The sequence below is a fragment of the Cyprinus carpio genome, chromosome A11 (genome assembly GCF_018340385.1).
Source record: "Cyprinus carpio isolate SPL01 chromosome A11, ASM1834038v1, whole genome shotgun sequence".
Lineage (NCBI taxonomy): Eukaryota > Metazoa > Chordata > Actinopteri > Cypriniformes > Cyprinidae > Cyprinus > Cyprinus carpio.
Window position 1 is genome coordinate 21,602,367 of NC_056582.1, and position 19,365 is coordinate 21,621,731.

The 19,365-nt window shown below is 39.7% G+C and overlaps 1 long non-coding RNA gene across 1 annotated transcript; it reads right to left on the minus strand.

Moving 5' to 3' along the window:
- Positions 1-1,654: 1,654 nt before the first annotated feature.
- On the minus strand, positions 1,655-18,945 carry LOC122146631. The gene is made up of 2 exons (XR_006161172.1): positions 16,563-18,945; positions 1,655-1,749 (listed from the first exon to the last, which is right to left on the minus strand). It is a non-coding gene; the product is annotated as an uncharacterized LOC122146631 (long non-coding RNA).
- Between the last annotated feature and the right edge of the window lie 420 nt (positions 18,946-19,365).

The following is a 19,365-nucleotide window of genomic DNA, read 5'->3' on the forward strand; positions in this document are numbered from 1 at the left end:
ATTATGGATCTGTGCTGAGCAGAGGATGGCCAGAGAAAATGGCTCCTGTCGAGGTTATGCGCCGACTTTTGTGTTGCACGGTACAGTAAATCATGGTAAATTACTCCTGTGCATTTAGATTCAGCCACATTAATCTTTGAGAGGAAAAAGAGAGACGGAAATGTATCTGGAAATAAATTTCCTATTTATCACATACAGTGAAGCCTGTGCCTTCAGGAGGGGACGGTCCATGTGAACAACCTGAGAGAGCCAAATCTTTTTTTTTCTTCTTCTTATTGGAAAACGTTTTACGGCCACAACTATCGCGGCTGTGCCAGCCGGTTCTGGTGCGGTATGATTGGTAAGGTCCAATTCACAGTGTGAATAAGCCTCTCTCTGGCTGATTACATGCTTTGATGTAGTGTTGTGAACACTTTCCAGGCTCACTTCTCCCTAGGACACACAAACGACACCCAGACGTTTCATTCACATTCATGGTGCGTCTCCTCCAAGTTCCGAACAATAATTGAGGGGAAGTCAGGTGAAACTTGCCCGGGGCCAGATTTGAAATGTTATTGAGAAATGACAGATGGTAGCCATCCTTTACCGTGGCGGCATTTGCGAATGGACCGCTTGGATCTCTCCAGGGGTCCTTAATTACCTTGAAGGCATTTAATAGGCAAACTGGTAAAGATAAAGGCACCACATAGGTGCTATAGACCCCTGTTAATGCTATTTGTTAAAAGAATTAATTTCCCACCTTAAACTCTAATTATAGTCAATCATTGCTTCTAAACCCACTATAATAAACACAAAAATTTACATTCACCAAAATATATAATAATATGTCTAAAGATTTTTTTTGGGGAAAAAAATGTGTTCCACAAGTGTTTCATTGCCTCTAGACGTATTTGCATTGAAAGTGTTTCATTGCCTCTAGACGTATTTGCATTGAATAACTAAATATTTAAACATGTTAAATTATAATCAAGATTCAACATGCAGCATCTGTTGGGGAGTATGCTTGCAAAAAATATCCTATAGAATATACATAGAACTGAAAATAGAATATACATTCTATTCTATACTCTAGAATATAGAATATACATTCATTTAGCGGCCCCAAAACCACTTAATTGCACATCTGTAGACACTTTTAATGCATTAGATAACAACATCTGATATTATTATATTCAATAAAAATTATTAAAACAAGTTGAATGAAGCAAAAAAAAAAAAAAAAAAAAAAAAAAATCTCTCAATTCTTAAATTTACAAACTATTTTATGATTTTTATTTTAAAATATATATTTTGCAATCTAATTTAATGACTTTAAAAGTGAACAAATACTTTTTGGGACCTCTAAATGTGAATAATATAGATTTTTAAAGTGCAACAGTACTTCCCTGCACCTTTGTACTTTGGACTGTTCTTTCCGTGTTTAAACTGTGAAACTAAACAGATCGTCTTAAAGGTAAGTACATTAAAATCATGAACAGGGTCCTGATATCACCTGTTTCATAGCCCTGACATCTTGGCTGACACCTAGGTCACATCCTGCATCTGTTTCCCTTTGTAAGCTACTAAAACCTTGAGAATCTTCCCAGTCCAGACATCATGTCAAACCTCAGTCTCATAGTCCTGCCGTGGTTGTTCCTCTTGCTCCTTTTTCTTCTTTTTCCTTCCACAGAAGCCATGAAGGCCGCAGAAGCAGGCAAAGGTGAACTGAGGCATAGTCTACCTATCTCTGGATTTCCACAAATTGCAAACCTGCAGAGATGGAAAGAGAGAAAGAGATCTTTAAACAAAATTTTGTTTAAAAACAACAATGTAAAACAAACCTTTATTGAAAAAAGACATTGAAACAAAACCGTTTGTAAAAGAGAAGATCAAACAAAACAAAATTTAGATTAAAAGAGAAGTTTGTTTTTACATTTGCAAAGTGTTTTCTAAAATATGTAACAAATAGAGCAAGAGCATGACAAGCAATGTGGACATGGGTTTCGATACCCTCTTTGGATAAAGGCATCTGCAAAATGAAAGAAAAAAAAATTAAATTTAAGTCTCTTTGGATAAAGGCATCTGCAAAATGAAAGAAAAAAAAATTGCAACAAAAAATAGGTGCTATTTGTGGCAGGCAAATTTATCTGTGAAAAAAAGCATGATCTAATTTATGAAGGAAGTTGTGTTAAATTACACTAAATTAACAACAGTCATTTCATTTAAATACTGTATGCATGGCACAGTGCTGTACTAGCACAGATAGCGCCCTGTATAACTGGATTGCAAATGGTTGGTGAATAATACCATGAGCAAAAGAGTTAAGAGAATTTGCCACTTTATTCTCTCACAACAAAGCTTGTTAAACACTGGACGTCAAGAACTGAAAATGCAAAAGTCTCTCAATTATGAAGTTCAATAATGTAATTCTGAAGGGCCATAATGCAGGCAAAATGCGCTAAAGCAGCATCTCAGCGTGACTGGCGCGTTATCTGTACTGCATTGTTTCAGGCTGTAGGTTTGCTTGTGTTCTGCAGAGAGGAGATTACATGCTGAATGCATTTTGGACTCAGCTGGCTGAGCCGAGCAGCTCACGCGATGATGAGCTTCCTATGAGAGGACAGGACGAAATCGCAGCTATCATATCCTGCGCAGACTGCAATTAACTCAAGTGCGGCTTTCGCTCTGGGAATTGAGACATCTGAAATCTCGAGTCTTAAGCCTTACGGAAGCAGGAAGGTCAAGCACCGCACACGTGCACATGAATACGTGGACAGCGGTGTGTTCATTTATAGACCCTCTCAATAAGAGTCTGTATCCCGTCACGTATGGTAAACAGACTCGTGCGTATGCATTTGGAATGGTGCTGGGAAATTAGACCGTGTGTGTCAAGATGTGCAATGGGACATGGACAGAAAAGCAATACGGCTGGGTTAGACTGCGCTGAATGGATTTGACTTTGCAGAACCATGGATAGTCCCCACGGTCCCATTAGGGTACTTGCCACTAATGGTTGAGGGCACTCCAGTGATGAGAACTACACGTGTAAGCACCTTAAAGCCACTAAACCACAAGCACCCGCGTCCTAGACAAGCACAGGCCTCCATTTGCACTGCTTAGAGTCCCTGGTTTAGTCAAACAACTCATGAATTAGTCAGAAACTCTGCAATGATGCCAAGTCAAACGTGCTGGTGAGTAAACTATTTTGAACACAGAAAACTATATGGGACTTCATTTATCAAACACAAACAGAATGAATTTCTCTTTGAATTATTCTTAAAAGTAAGTGGAAATGATAAAATTGATCATGAATCCATTATTATGTAATTTGTCACACGGTCACAAAACCAAAATTTGATCATTAAAAAAAAATAAAAAATTGGAAAAAGGCCAGGGTAATGCAATATAAAAAAAAATCTGCTTCAGTTTCAAAATGTAAAAAAATTCTGCTGTCAGTTTCAGTTTGTCACATAATTGTGCATTATGACTATATTTGTAATTCTGTGTGTGTACTGTATGTAATGATGTTTTGTACCGTATATATATTATTACTGTACATATACAATATTTTTCATGTTTGAAAAAACGTGGGGGGAAAAGCAAAGCAAAAAAGTTGGGGCTTCATTCATGAATAGGGCCTGATGAAATTTTGTGCAAAATATTCTTAAAACCAACCTTTTGTTTGCTGCAAAATTGTGCATGACAGCTTTATTTACATGAGAGAACAATTCCTTGAATGAAACCTCATATCTTTTTATGTATTGTTTTTGTCATATTATTGTGCATTATTACTCAATTTACATAAGAATGGATTTATAAACGAGTTAAAGACTATATTTTTGTATCCATTATGACTTCATATTCTAGATAGCGATCACATTTTTTTATCCAAAAAGAAGAAAAACTGATTTGAGAAGCTCACAGATATTTAGGAACTAAGACTGAGCGTTCCTCATGGAGTTCAGGTCAAGGCTAAAGTCCAAGTAAATGTGACATGTCTGTGATTATTTTCAAATCGAGGACAGTTCGGCAGGGCTTCTGGGAGAGTCTATATGCGCACAGCACTTGAGTGGCACTCTTAGCCGTTTGAGAATTGAGTGGAAAAGCGGCGGGTGCTGAGTTTGCAGTCGATGAGTGTTATTATTGTCATTATTTTGTGTCAAGTGAAATTTTGTAGCTACAACAAAGCTGGACAAAGATGCAAGAATGGACGAATTTAGCACGTTAAAACCTGGTGGCGTGCTTTTATCTGACAGATGAGGACTCATGCATTGACAAATTCGGCAAGTCTTCGTGGTACGGCGAACCAGTGGTGGTCGGTCTGGCTGCACACACACACAAGAAAACCTCCCAGCTTCGACACTGCCGGATTTTTATTTGTCCAAATCAGTTCTTCTTTCAGTTATTCCCCCAGGTAGCACCGCCACCCCAGCCCTGATCACAATAACAAGCAGAGGTGATATCGCGCCTGGGAGGAAATAAAACATTAACATTTCATTCTCCCCGCACTGCTCCCAATGAGTCTAATTAAGGGAGGGAAGCTGGTGATAAATACTGCAGGCTTCGTTAAAAACAGCCTGACTCAGCAGACGGTCATGGCAGTTTGGCGCTGTGCTTTTGATGCTTGGGTAAAACTGCCAGCCACAGGAACAAAACCCAGCCACAGTGCAACGGGGGGCTTGGAGGCCTACAGACACAGTGCCCAAAGGCACAACGTGTGTGTGTGTGTTTGTGTGTGACAGTGAGAACGAGAGAGAAAGGAAAAGAATCATGGATTATTGTCAGTATTGTGCAGGCTTGCCACATCCTGAATGCTGTAATGTCATAGTTGTCAACGAGAAGAAAAAATGTTTCTATTCATCGCCAGCTACATATCTAATTATCCCATCACAAGCATGACTGCACTTCGGGACTCAATGCTAAGTTCATTCTGAAAATGGATTCACGATAGTTGAGGTGCTGGTTTGTGCTGGCAGAGAAGTGAAACATAACGAACAATGATCCACAAAAAACACTGTGGAACACGGAAACGCGCTGTGATGGTGCTACGAAGCAAGACATTTTAATGGCCGCAGTCAAACTGCCAGCGTACATTAACTCACACATATGTTCTGATTATTAACAGAATTGTTTCTTGTATATCATAAGAGATTGAGGCATTTACTCTAACCAGCTGATGACGTCATGCACGATTTCCTTCTGAAATAATATTTAGAAAATGACAGTGTTAAAAATATATCCACTTAGAATCTAATAAAGGGCACAATTTTAAGATTACGAAATTTGCCCAACCCTGATTAGAACAAATTCATTTTCAATTCATGAGTTTGAATTAGAATTTAATTAAATTTTCCACACACCACAGATTGTTAAATTGGAATTTTGAATGACAGGAAGAGTAATTTATTGAACTGCAGTTCAAAGAAATTTAAAAGGAAATTCTGGGAAATGAAGTTTCCGAATGTTCTTTCATCTCTTTATAAGGCCAATGAAACTTTTAAAACTTAAACAAGCCAATACTGAAAGGTTTTTTTTTTTTTTTTTTGTTAAAAATAACACTTTTTCTTTTTTTTTGTTATACTTTCAATTTCAGTTGTAGATCCTGTTGCTACCTCCATTCAACTTTAGGAACTAAATGGTATTTAAAAACCAACAACAATCCTGACTGACTGCAATTTTGTTGCTTCATGCAGCAATTTCAGCTTTAAAATGCCATTTTTCTGAAACATCTACATGAAATGGCATTTGCAGTTTGATGGATTTCTGTAATTTGATGAATGAAATAGGATATTCAATGAGAAGATGAAAAAAGTGCTGTGCGGGACTTTATTTTATCTACTGGGAACTGAATGGATCATGAAAAATAGAGGTGGTTGGTGGGGAGTGGTTGAAAAGCCAAATTAGCTTTGAATTTAAATTTCAATTACTTAAAGCCATTAAGTTGCTTGGTTAGGTCATGGTGTTGAACGGAAACAATTCACAAAGTCTTTCAATTAAGACTGTTTTGTAGAATGGTCCAAAACCTTCTCAGGTGGTCCTCAGTCCATGACCTTCAGTTGAGCTTCCACTCTGTACCCAATGGCTTTGCACCCTATGTGACATGGCAGAAGAAAATCACATAGGAATAGAAAGCCATAAAACACAGCAGTGACCAAGTCAGACCGCCAAGACACTCCAGCCATCCCATCATCCTTCCTTCCTTCCATCCCGACCTACACTCTCCCCGCCTTAGAAGCCCTCCGGAGAGACTCTCAATCACTCTCTGTGTGGCACTGACAAGCCGGCTGAACGGACCAGTGGTCCCATGATCCCACAGCATCAGTCTGTCTACCGTGGAGAGGAACTCCAATGTGGGTTTAGCTTGATGTGGTGGCGTCAGATAAGACCATGGGCCGAAGTGCTGACAGGAAGACCACAAGCACCATCTGCAAAACTTGAAGAGTGAAGCTGATATCTGCACCTTGGAGTAAGTGACTCCCTGAATGTCAATTCCCCAGGGGGAGTTTTTTGACAGACAAGCGGATGAGCTAAGCTAACACTGCTTCGCTAGCCTTTGCAAAATGTGAATATTCTGCTCAACTTGGCTTTGTTTTTGCCTCCTTTTTTAAAGGGAAGTTGAAAACACTACTTATGAGGCAAAAACATAAATCCTATAATAAATTATTCACCATCCAAACTGGGATGACTCAACTTAGCGCACCGCTAGCAACAAGCGTCAGCATTTCATTACTGCCTTGTTGTTTGCTTCTAAAGCACAATGACCTTGTTTTAGCTTTTCAGAAGACTTAAGTACCGTTAAATTAGACCTAGTTTCTTGTTAAGGGAATGTGACTTAGAACATTAATTATAACATTTAATAGAGAAAGAATAGGGGGGCGGGACTTGATCTTATTTATGAGGAACTGATTGGTTCATGAAAAGTGGATGTTGAAAATTGGAATCAGATGATTGGAGGGGTTAAAACAAAATAGGAATTTAGTGATGTGGAGCAAGTTAATACATTATGACGAACAAAAAAGCTTTTTACCTTTACCTTATTTTTGATCAAATAAATTCAGCCTTGTTGAGCATGAGATTTTAGATACTTACTGACCCCTAACTTTTGAATGGCAGTATAGATAGATATAGATAGACACATAGGTAGAATAGTGAATAGAATAGATTGGTTATTTGTTGGAGGAACAGCTTAATCCTCACTTCCTATTCAGCACAGGAGTTCCTTATGACTTTGTGAGCTCCACAGAAAGACAGAATGAAAAGGGGGGCGGCAGATTTAAGTCCTTCCCTGCCTTCAACATCCTTGGGGAGATAGGTTTGTGCAGAAGGGGATTCTAAGCTGATTTGTGGCATTATCAAGATCTCTGTGGCAACAGACAGTAGTCTTATTTATTTATTTCCCGGGAAGACAGAACGATAAGCTAGGGTTTTCCAGCTGTGGATGTGAGGGACCAAATCCGACAGCTAATCCTAATGGTCAACAGAGAAACAAAGTTTGACCACAAGCCTATTACCGTTGTCTTTCTCTATAATTTAAAGCCATCCGTCTGATCTCGGAGCTCTCTGTCTCGCCGGGAACGTGGGATAAAGGGCACGCGGGAACGATGTGATATACAGTTATGGGTCGGCCATGACAAATTTTATTACTTTCTTTCCAGCCACTGATCAAATTCCTTCGAGAACAACATCATGTTTTGATCAGGTTATCGGTTGTTTTGAAAAGATCCACAGAGAGGGCAATTGATTGGTTTTGTCTTGTGTGCGTCAGTCCTTTCAAAACGCAATGAGGGGGAACGAACGAGCAAACAAAAAGAAGTCAATCTCTCTCCTTCAGCAGATCTATTTGGCCGGTGAAGAATGAAATGGACGGCGGCCAGAAAAGCACCCTGAGAAAGGAGAAAGTGTCTGGTAAAAAGTGAGGCAGAGCGCCATTGATCAGTGGTGCAGATCTGTCTCAAACCTGTCTGAAAAAAAGAAAGAGTGATGGAAAGGAAGACAAGGGAAAGGGGAGAGGAGAAATGAGTCATACTCATTCCCCCCACCCCCCCCAAAAAACAACACAAAAACAAAGAAAAGTCATAATGAAAAGACACACTGTTTGCAAAAGCTCTGGGGCGGTAAGTTCCCTTCCTCTGAGTGTGTATTAAGGTTAAGACAACTCTGGAAATTCAGTCGACAAGCTTTTGAATTCACTTTTGTACAAAATAGGCACGGATAAAAGTATTTGGGAATCCACACGCTGCTTATGTTTGCAGCACAGCGATCTTGTCTCCTGGAATAGCACTAACATCTCACCATCAACAGCCACGACTTACACCTTGACTCTAGAACAAAATTAGAGTATATTATTGACGAAAATATACACTTTAGTTGCTTCTAGAATAAATTATTCAAACATGAATAAAGTAACATTGTAAAAATCCTTCACATATAATCTAAACACACTAAATTAAATAAAATCAGCGAAACTAAAAATATTGGTTATGACTAAATCAACCAAAATACACTAGGTTAGACCAAAAGTCATTTCTGATGGACCAGGCAGACATTTTTGCCACATTTTCACAGTTATTTTAACCATTTTCAAAAAGTTGTATATTATATGATGAAAATACAATTTAGCTGCCTCCAGAATAAATTATTATTTACAGTAATTTTTTTTAAACAATCTGTAACACTGTAAAAATAATTAATGTTGTTTTGTCAGATAATCTAAAATGGTCAAAGAAATTAGCTAAATTAACTGCCAAAAATTCAAATATTGTTTTCTATGACCAAATCAATCAGAATACACAAGTTTAGACCAATGAAAGTCATTGATGCAGGTCAAATCAGATTGAAATTTATGCTACATTTCCATTTTTACAGTCATTTTAACCATTTTTAAACATTCATAATTTGTTGACAAAAATATACAATTTTTTTCTTTATTGCTTCTAGAATATATATGTTTTTTTTTTTTACATGGTAAAATTCTAAAAATCATTCATACATTGTGTTGTCAGGTCATTTAAAAGCACTAAATTAAATTAAATTAGCTAAATAAAAAGTCCAAAAATACTTACTCTGACAGAATTAATCAGAATACACTAGGTTAGACCAGTCAAAGTCATTTTTAAAGGTCAGATCATGTAGAAATTGTTTTACAGCACATTTTCCATTTTTTCAGTGTCATTTATGATCATTCTAAACATTTTGATCAAGTGAAAAAAAAAGAAGAAGAAAAAAAAAAAACCCAGACACTAATTTGTATGGTATGCTACGAAAACAATCTCTAAATGCATTGAAGGGTTAAAAACAGACCTTTCCTCTAGCTGTGATGAGTGTTCTTGGTCGATTCGGTAGGCCACACATCCCCTCTTCCACTAGCCTCCAACAAACTACACCAAAACCTCTCTAAATACAGGGTTTTCTAAGAAAACGCAACACTTTGCTCTCCTGTTTCCTCCCAAATGTGCAGCTCATCGTCCACAGGTGAGTACGGACAGCTGGCCAACCCCTCCCTCTCGACTTGTGTGAAGAATGGAAGACCCGGATGGGGGGGGGGGGGGGGGGGTAGGAATGAAAAAAGCTTTGGTTGTTCAAACACAAAAAAGGGAAAGAGGGACGAAAGCCGGACAGAGGCCGTGTTTGTGAAGGTGGTATCTCACCGAGGCATTTGAGGCACCAGGGGGGCCAGGTATTACTATCCATCACTGCCCTCAGCCCTCTCACGCTGGGTCCTGGCCCCTGTAACAAAGCCTCCATTCAGGACACTTACAGTGCTGTTTTTTACCCTTTCCTTTCTTTTCCAAAGGGGGAGAGCACAAAAACAGTTCTTTGTGAAGACCGCCAGTGGTCAAAACTAGCATTGTAAACGAGCGCTACCTGTCCATCTAGGTTAAGTCGATGAAGTGGCAGCAAATAAGAAGCCACGGGGTGTGCAATGTCCTCTTTCAGATATGACCTTAAAAACACAAAACTGTATTTTAAGCTGCTACGGCATGACTGGACACAACAACTCCCTCTAGAGGCAGACAACAGAAATTCATATCCTCTCTAGAGTGAATGTTTAGGGTTTTTTTTTAGCACACATACACATTTTACTGAAGCAGGTTATTTATACTAGCACTATGCACTATAATTCTGCTGTGGCAAGCTGCAGTTCAATGTCTACCTCGAAAGAAGCAATAGAGAATCTCTTACACACTTGATTCCTTTATACCCTTAGATTTCTCGGTTCCTTTACCAGAGTCAGAAATGTTAGATATATTAAAATAATATATTAAATAATAATAATAATTAAATAAAGAGACTGATGATAATATACATATATACTTAATATATAATATACAATATTATGTTTAATACTACTTTTAATAATTTTATAATGTTTAATTATATTTATATTTTATAATACTTTAAATATTTAATTATTATTAAATTATTAAATTAGTATATTAAATTAATTATATTATATACAGTAACTATATATTTTTAATTTATTAAGAGTTATATAACTTTATAAATATTTTTGTCACTGATGTTTGAATCAGAAATTTTTTATCAAGGAATTTCACTAAAAGTAAAATTATTTCAATATTCAAGTTTCTTGATGTTGTTCATGTTGTCTTAATTTGGTATTACCAACATATTAACATTGAATATATCATAAATAAGTATTACTGTTGACTGTGTTCATTTTCAGATCCCCCAACTGTTGTGTTACCAGCTAAATCACAAAACCGCTAGGCCTCCATAACCTTGCTGAGCAGCACTAGGATATGGCAAATTGATCTTTCACAGGATTAAGCAGAGTGGGGATATGAGAGAGAGATAGACTGCAAGAGAGAGAGAGGGGGAAAGAGAGAGAGAGAGAGAACTAGAGAGAGAGAGAGAGAGAGAACGAGAGAGGACACTCTATTTGGTCTTTGTGTTGCCCAGCACTACAGAGCAGCTGCCTTCAGCATGAGCTCTTTTGAGATGTGCACAACCCTATTGATAAAATGGCATGTAATTATATACACACTTCTTATAGAAAGGCTTAACCGCTACTTCTTAATAGTCACAACATAATTATACAGTCCCATTTATCAGACTCACTAATCATATGGAAAGATCCTGGCTCACATAGTAAAGCTCACCACAGAGAGCACATTCAAAGAGAGAAATCCAAGTGGCCGCTTGGAATGAGGAACTCAAAAGGAGCAAAATGTGGACGTAAGCCTATTTCTGCCTCCTGTGGAGACCGTCTGAAATGCTGGATCTGATCGGTCTTAAATAAAAACAGTGCTGTGCGGGTAAGTGGTGTTGTGCTTTGCTCCCCGGAGGATTATCTTCAAGTAACCAGGTACAAAAGCAAGCAGCGTAACCAGGTAAGAAAAGGTCACAACGCTTTTACAGAGATGCCACAGATTCAGAGTTTCAACACATGACTGGTGAAGCCGAGCCGGATGTCAAGGGGGGGGGGGGGGGGGGGGGGGGAGTAAGTATAAAAGAAGGTCTGTATTCGTAAGTGAATCTGATTCTGAGAGATTTCTGATCACTACAGGGCTCTAGGGAATTCTTGATTCTGATTGGCCAGTCATAGAATGCTCCAGTCAGATATTATTTGCATAATGAAGCGTTGTTCCAGGCAGCCGAGTCCTTTAAAAGTTGTGCTGTCTCCTGTAGTCGCTCTTAAAACACAAAATCAGTATTTCATGTACATTTTTTGTGTGTTTATTTTGCGATTAAGATGGTTGACTGTATATTATTCCTTATTTATGATGTTGATCTAGTGTCAGCATGGATTTAATGCTTGCTATGATGCAACGCAATGCAGTATCTTAGGACTGTACATGTAAATTTGCAAGAAACTCACAGGAATACTAAGAAAAAACATCATCCTCTGGTGATTGCAGAGGAGGTGCAGTTTCCTGCAAACAGCAGGTTTTGTAGCTGCTCTGGTTATCATTTCCGCACAAATGCTCTATTTGCATAGGAAAAAGATACTGTTACCGGTTCACTGGATACAGATGGCTCTTGGGAAAGATAATTCAGCATCAAGCTAATATGTAGCCAGTTTGCAGCAAAGTATCTCTCATCAAGGTCAAAAGTTGAAATTCCTACCGCATATTAACGTTTTGTTTTTGTACACTGTCACTTTATATGGTAATCAAGTTCCCTGGTGAATGCAGAATGCCCTCTTTTCCTCTTCTAATGAGGACATCCTGTCACCCTCCCAGTTAGGAGACAGGAAGGTCAAGGTGATGTCGGAAAGCAACGGAAGGGGAATCTGAAAGCCCTCTCACCTGCTACCTGTCCGTAATCGGACCAAAGTCTTTAGAGGTTTCAATTATAAAAAGATAGTGGATAGTTTAGGATATTATGATTGGATCAGCTGTTCAGTGCCCTTAAAAATCAGAAGTGCACACTTGTTGTGACTGCATATTGTACAGTCCATCTAATCATATACTGTATATATCTTTTTTGCAAACACTTCACAATTGCAATGTTGACTTGAAAAGCTAATAGTTTAGAGCTAATAGGCCTGATTTCCTAATGAAATTCAGAGTATAAGTAATCGTGAGTGGCAGTAAGTATTTATTACGCTCTGGCATGTGTCAAAAGTGCCAATCTGCTTCTTTTGGCAGCGCTGCGCACTTGACGCGAGGAAATTCCCCACCAACCGTGGGCGCTGTTAACTACGCAAGTAAACATACTAGCGCATATGTGCACACAGACACGAAAACAAGCCGCAGCCTCTCATACAAGCCGGTTCGAAACAGCAGTGGGATCGCGGAATGAAGAGGAGGAACGGAAAGACAAAAAAAGATAGATGGGGAGCAAGAACTCTCACTTCTAATCAAGGTAGCCGCCTTCTCAATCTCTCACAGCAGGTCCCCAGTGACAAAACACAGCATGCAGCTCAACGCCCTCCTTTCACAGAGTACCTGACTTCCCACCAACCACTGTCCTCTATTGCATTCAACGATTCTTTCTCTGTTTCTTTCTTTTTTCCCTTTCTCTTTCACTCCATCTCAGTCTTTCTCGCCTGCCCTCCCCCTGCACCCTCTGTTTCTCGGCTCTCTCTCTTTCTCTCTATGCGAATGGATGGGCTGTTGGCGATTCATTAATCTTGATGCAGCACCTGCACTCTGGCCGAGTGGGAGCGTCTGCCGCCAAATGTCACATTTCATCGGATTAAATTAGCTTTATCTCTGGCAAATGCCTTCCCCTGCAAGATCGCACTGATTTTTTCTTCACACCTCCCAGGAGTAGGGGGCCAGCAGGGGAGGCATCATCATGTATTCATTCACCCCAGGAACACTGGCGACGGGTTAGCCTAATTGACGGGAGAGAGTCATTCCCGGGAAAATGAGAGAATGGATAAATAAAAAACGGAGGAGGGTGGCATCGAAAGGAGGCTGGTGGGCGATGCACCCCTCTGCCTAGAAAATGAGTAAGAGCCAGGGAATGTTAGGGAGTGAATGGGCCTCAGTATGACCACACTTCTGTATGCTGGAGAGCTCTCATCATTCAAATGTAGGATGCTCAACTCTCCCCCTCTATTTCGATATGAGAGTGGCAGCTGCAATAGGCAGGGTTCCCCCCTCAACAACACAATCACGTCATGCCCGCCTGACAAAAATAAAAATACACAGTAATGAGCTTAAGACATGCCCGGCGGGTGCCACAACTATACTGTAAATTTTAAATCAGGATTTGCATTACAAGTCTAATTCTCTAAAATGCTTTGCATTTATTACACTGGAAAAAAAAAATATTATTAATAATAATAATAATAATATATATATAAAGGTATATACTGTCACTTTTAGTCATACTGAGAATTGGAACAACAACAAGGGGGTTCCTTTTTAAATGACAAAACATAAATAATTACCCCCGAAAGACAAAATGACAAATTTTTTGGTGAACCTTTAACTTCTTTGCCTCGAAAGCCGAAATGACAAAACAGACAGAATGACGGCTGTCAGAGAGAATGTGCCACGCCCTGAACATGCAGCTGGGCAGAGGAGGTATAAACGGTTGTGGCTAGAAGGGATACAGCAAAAACCGGAAGCTAACAATAAATTGAATTTTCTACCTATTAGATTGTGTTTTATTAACCTCTAAACCTACCCCTTACAATAATGCAAAAATAGTAATTATTGTTGTACAGTGTGAGAAAAATTACACTATATTGATGTGCACATGCCCAGTAGTTTTTGCTGTATGCCATCTAGCCTTAACCAGTGTAAACAGCGATTGGATGGGGGACGGCAAATTCACGCCACCCTTCTCAAAGGGATGACGCCCACAGCAACAGTCTACAGAATGACGTAATGGTTGATTGCCTATTGGAACCAAAATTGTATTATAAAACCATTTTTAGTAATCATTTATACTTTAGTATCATTAAATAATAAATAAATGCACTTCAAAATCATTGAAATAACCGCAAAAAAACATTAAGCGATTACTTGCAACCCATACCAATTTAACAACATGTACTCTGAATTCAAGTTTACACATCTAGGACTTGGGCAGCATCTTGAAACCTGTCCTCAGGGTCATTGAGTTCCCTGGAAAACCGCCGAAGGAAACCAAATGAATGCAGCCGGGGTGTTGTGGAAAGGACAATAGGGGACTCTGAGACATTGTTCGAGGCAGATGATAATCTCTCGGCAGAGTCTGATAGTGACAGCGGGGCTGTCAGAGGTGTCATCTTAAGTATCTGAGCATGGAGGTGTGGAGGAATTGCCATCTCTGGACACCGGCATCTCAGTGAGACCGCCAGACCATGTCGCTTCCGCACTTCCACTCTGCCACTCTTGGTATTTTTAACACAGAAATAACTTTTTTTTTTTTTACTACACTTTGTTTATCGTTACTGCTGGATTGTATTTTGTGCCACGTAGGGTGCGTACAACAATCCCTCAATCTTTTGGACCCCTTTGTTCATGTAGACACGTATTCAAACGAGAGGACAGGATTCAGAAGACCTGCTGCTTTGGAGGCGACAATATATATCGCAGCCTCTGTAGGTGTCCTTCCCTGCTTGCATAGAAGGGATAAATCCAACCGTAATGTGTCTGAACCAATTTAGCTACTGTCAATCGTCCATCATGTCAGCACAACTCCCCAACCCCCCCCCCCTCTCAAACACACACATCAATAACACACACATAGAGACATTATACTCTCCATCTCGAAGCGGCAGGGAAACCCTGAATGTAGAGGGAATCCTGTTTAGCTGTGAAAAATCCACTTTATGATGTCTTTTGATTCTGCACTACCGTCTATGGTTCCACTTGTTGTCTTATATGAGCTTAAGCTACATTTGCTGACATTTTATAAGAGGTAATAAGGAAACATGGCATTCTTTTGTATCTGCGCCCATGCAGCAAATGAAGATAAACTTAAATCGTCTAAGCTGCTGCAAGAAACCCCAGTGCCCAAGCCAAACAACTTGAAAGCAACAATGCTAGACCAAGGTCTCTATAGCAATCTGTAGAACAAAGAGATTTTAATGTGATGGTAAAAAACAGAAAACTGTTGCAGTATATATATATATATATATATGTGTATGTATAAATGTACAATAACACATATATATATATATATATATATATATATAATATATATTATATATATATATATATATATATATATATATATATATATATACAATAACACATATTAGCATCCAACAAGATACAATAATCTTGTTACAAAACACATATTAGCATCCAATAAGAGATAAGGATCTTGGTGCAATATGTGGGTGATCCGATTTAGAGATGAGGTGATACTGAGGGAACTGCTTTTTATGGGACAAATGGAGAGATGGCAGTAAAATGCAGTAAAAACACAAAACCTGCACCATTTAAATCCAACTTTGCTTGCTTTCAGTGTCTCTTTTCTTTGTCGCCATTAAAACGCTGTCTTTTAATTCAGTTTTTATGCAGAAGGCTGTTTGTGCGTAACACCTTTTTTCCATGGAGTCTTGGTGCTTGTCCTGATTTAGCTTGGGATCTATTTCTGTCCAGCCCTGGGGATACACCTAAATTTGCCATAGTGAAATACATGTAATGTGAGAGTGTGTTTGGGAATAAGAATTAAAAGTTTTTAAGTACATATTAATATATATGCATACATTATGTATGCGTTTAATAATGTGAGTCCTGTGGCTAGCAAAGGATGAACATACAGCAGCACAACATAAAGCATATACGTAAGCTGAGGCGCTGGTCAACGATTCTCTCATTCTGCAGATCTTAAGGCTTTCTGTACACTGAACTTGGAGATAAGGCAACCACAGCAATGCTCCAAGAGCAACAACGCATCCCAATCAGACACCCGCTCTAGTAACCAGCCCAAAAAACTGCATCCGACCACCAAAAACACCTGCCAGAACCCAACCACCACACACACACACTTACTCACACACACACCTCCAAAACCAAACAGGAAAAACAGAAAAATCCCACTTGTGTTAAATGACAACAGAGACTTTGAGAACAAATAAACACAAATACAATGGTAGATGTTCACGTTCAGAGAGCGATGTCAGAGACAGGGTGGGCAACGGCATTCGGGATGCATTTGACGGGACTCACCTCTGCCTTCCTCTGTCTGGCGAGCAGTGAAACGGACTGGCTTCCAGCAGCACTGTTGCCGCACACAGAGACAATGAGGCAGGGCGAGAGAAAGAGAGAGAGAGAGAGAGAGAAAGGGAGGGGGATGAGAGAGTGAGAAGTGGATGAAGGAGAGTGAAAGAGCAAGAGGAGGGAGCCAGAGAGGTTCTGAAGTAGATGGCCAATCAATGTAGAAATCAGCGCAAGAATCTGATGAAACGGCCGTGGATTAGTGATCAACGGCTTTCAGCTACTAAAAGGAGGAGGGGGACCAAAAGTGCCCCAGTGAATGACTTAACGTAGAAACGGGGGCGGAGGCAAAGAAAAGGCTGGGAAAAAAGTACAAAACAGTGTGAAAAAGGGTTCCCAGTCTTATCCAAGATTCTTCAGAGCCTTGGAATTGAGGCCAATTTGTGGCACATCTGCTTTTTTCCTTCAAATTTGACTCTATACCTTAGGTTAAGACAAAACCTGAGGGAGGAGATGATAGTTCATCTATTCTAGCTGGTTTTGTAAGTCTTGAACGGATACTCAAGGTTGTCAAGTGTCTCCAGATCAGAATGGTCCCTCATTGTGTCTTCTTTTGAGGACAGGTTCATCAAGATCTCGGATTTGGGCTCGAAGACTGAGTTCGCTTTGGCTTTCATCTCCTTGGAGGTCTCTCTTTCTCCATTTCTTCCTCAGCATATCCAGATCAATAAGGCCCCAAGGCTTGGGTGGTTGTGCCCCCTCCCAGAGATAATAAAGTGGTTTGGAGAAGGGGGAAAAATGGCTCCACTGGCAAACACTGCACCAGGTGTTGTGTCCAGATTGGTCCAACTTGCTCCTGTGGCACAGTTACAGTGGAGTCCACGGCTCCAATTATTTAGGTCTCAAAAGGAGGGAGACCAAGAGGGAAAAAAGGCTTCTTTTCGAGTCTCAGCTCAGAAAGGAATTAATTAGATTGAAAAGTGCTTTTCAGAGCACAGTCCTGAGAATTCTTCACAATGAACAGCCAAATCGTCCCAAATCAGAGACGAGAGAGAGTTGGAAGGGGGTTCAGAGACACGAGCGAGAAACAAGAGATCGAATTAAACAACGGAGAACGAGTTGAGAACTGTCTGAATGTTAGAAAAGAAAAAGAACGATCGTCCCCCCCTCAGGTTTTCAGCACGGCTCTTTTCTTTTCTCTCTGCCATTCCGAGTTCTTCACTCGGGATAATCCATCAGGAGGGGACCGGCTTCTTACGGCTTTGAGCTCCACGCCCGGACAGATCCCTCCTCGTACAGTTGCTCCTCTTTTGCTTTTGCGGCTTGCCGGACGATCATTTTCTTTTCCTTGGCTGTGACAAAACGAGTGGGATAGCAATGTGTGGGAGAGCTCGGAAAAGAGAACAAGGGGGGAGAGAAGGAGAGAAAATAAAATAATAATAATAAAGCGGAGGGAGGTTGACATGAAAATGACAAAAGGAGGGAAGAAGATGAATGAATTCATTTGGAGAAGTGGGTCTGCTGGTGGAGGACAGGAAAGGGGGAGAGGAAACCGTGTGGGGCATCCAGTCCCACACTCGCTCCCCCGTGCCAAGAGAAAGGAGTGGTGAAGTGGCGGAGGAGGTGGTGATTCAGTCGACAACCTCGTTCCTCCTCTCTCTCGCTCGCTCACTTACTTTCTTTCTTTCTTTCCCTATCTACAATTCAAGAAGAGAGCCGGCTTACAGGAATCCTCTCGGATCTCCTCCCTCTTCCCCTCCCTCTCACACACGCTCGGTTTATTATCATTCACTAGTTCTTACTGTGACACGCTTCAGTAACCCACTCACTCAGACGAGGCAGAAGAGATGCTGAATTCTAATGCTGGAGTGAGAAAAAGAGGTAGAGAAAAGGAGAAGCAGAAGGGGGGCAGCACTGTGGACCAGCAGGTGTCCTCTCTCTCACTTTCTGCTCCATCTGTCTGTAAAAAGAAGCCGAGCCCTTCAAGAGGCCGTTCCACTTTATTCTGTTAGTCTCTCTCTCAAATGGCCTTGATACACTTCACTCAAGGCCAGAGTCATATGGTCCTTGTGAACGGCTCTGGAATAGGAAGACAATATGTATTACATCAACAAGTTTTGTAGTTCTTAAGCTCGATTTTAAAAAGGCAAAACTTTAGCATTTGTGTAGTTTTTCCACACTAAGGTATAGTAAATGTTACTATAGTAAATCTAGTTACTAGTGTGAGTTGGGCAGTTTTTTACTACAGTCTGTTTTGTAGTTCCTACACTTCATTTTAGAGGTTTTATCCTCATTAAACTTTATAATTGGTGATCATAGTTTTCTTTATTCATAGTTGTGTAGTACTTGAACAGGTTTTCTAAGTTCATAAACTCAGTTTAAGAGGTTTTCATTATTATGTAGATTATAATTTTCACCAAACATAGGTACAATTATTATTATTACAGTATTAAGCATTTAAATAACTAAATCTTTAACTTTTTCACTGCCACATGGTTGTTTCAGTTGGTTGCTGGGATATTCAAAGGATTTCTAGGTGGTTCCCTACTGGTTATATTTCATCATATTTGATTTGCCCACGATCCACAAGAAGTTAAATTGGAATTACTGAATTGCAATTCTGGGATATTTTTCATATTTACCCTGGTGCATAAATCAGTTTGTCTTTCAGTAAGACCAGTCAAACTTCAAGAAAAAAAAGACATTTCCTCTAGAATTTTAGAAGAAATCTCAGCAGTTTCTTAAACGGGTTTGCAATTAAAACTACAGGTTACCATAATGTTTGTCCTTTTTGTAAGAGTACAGACCATTTTCA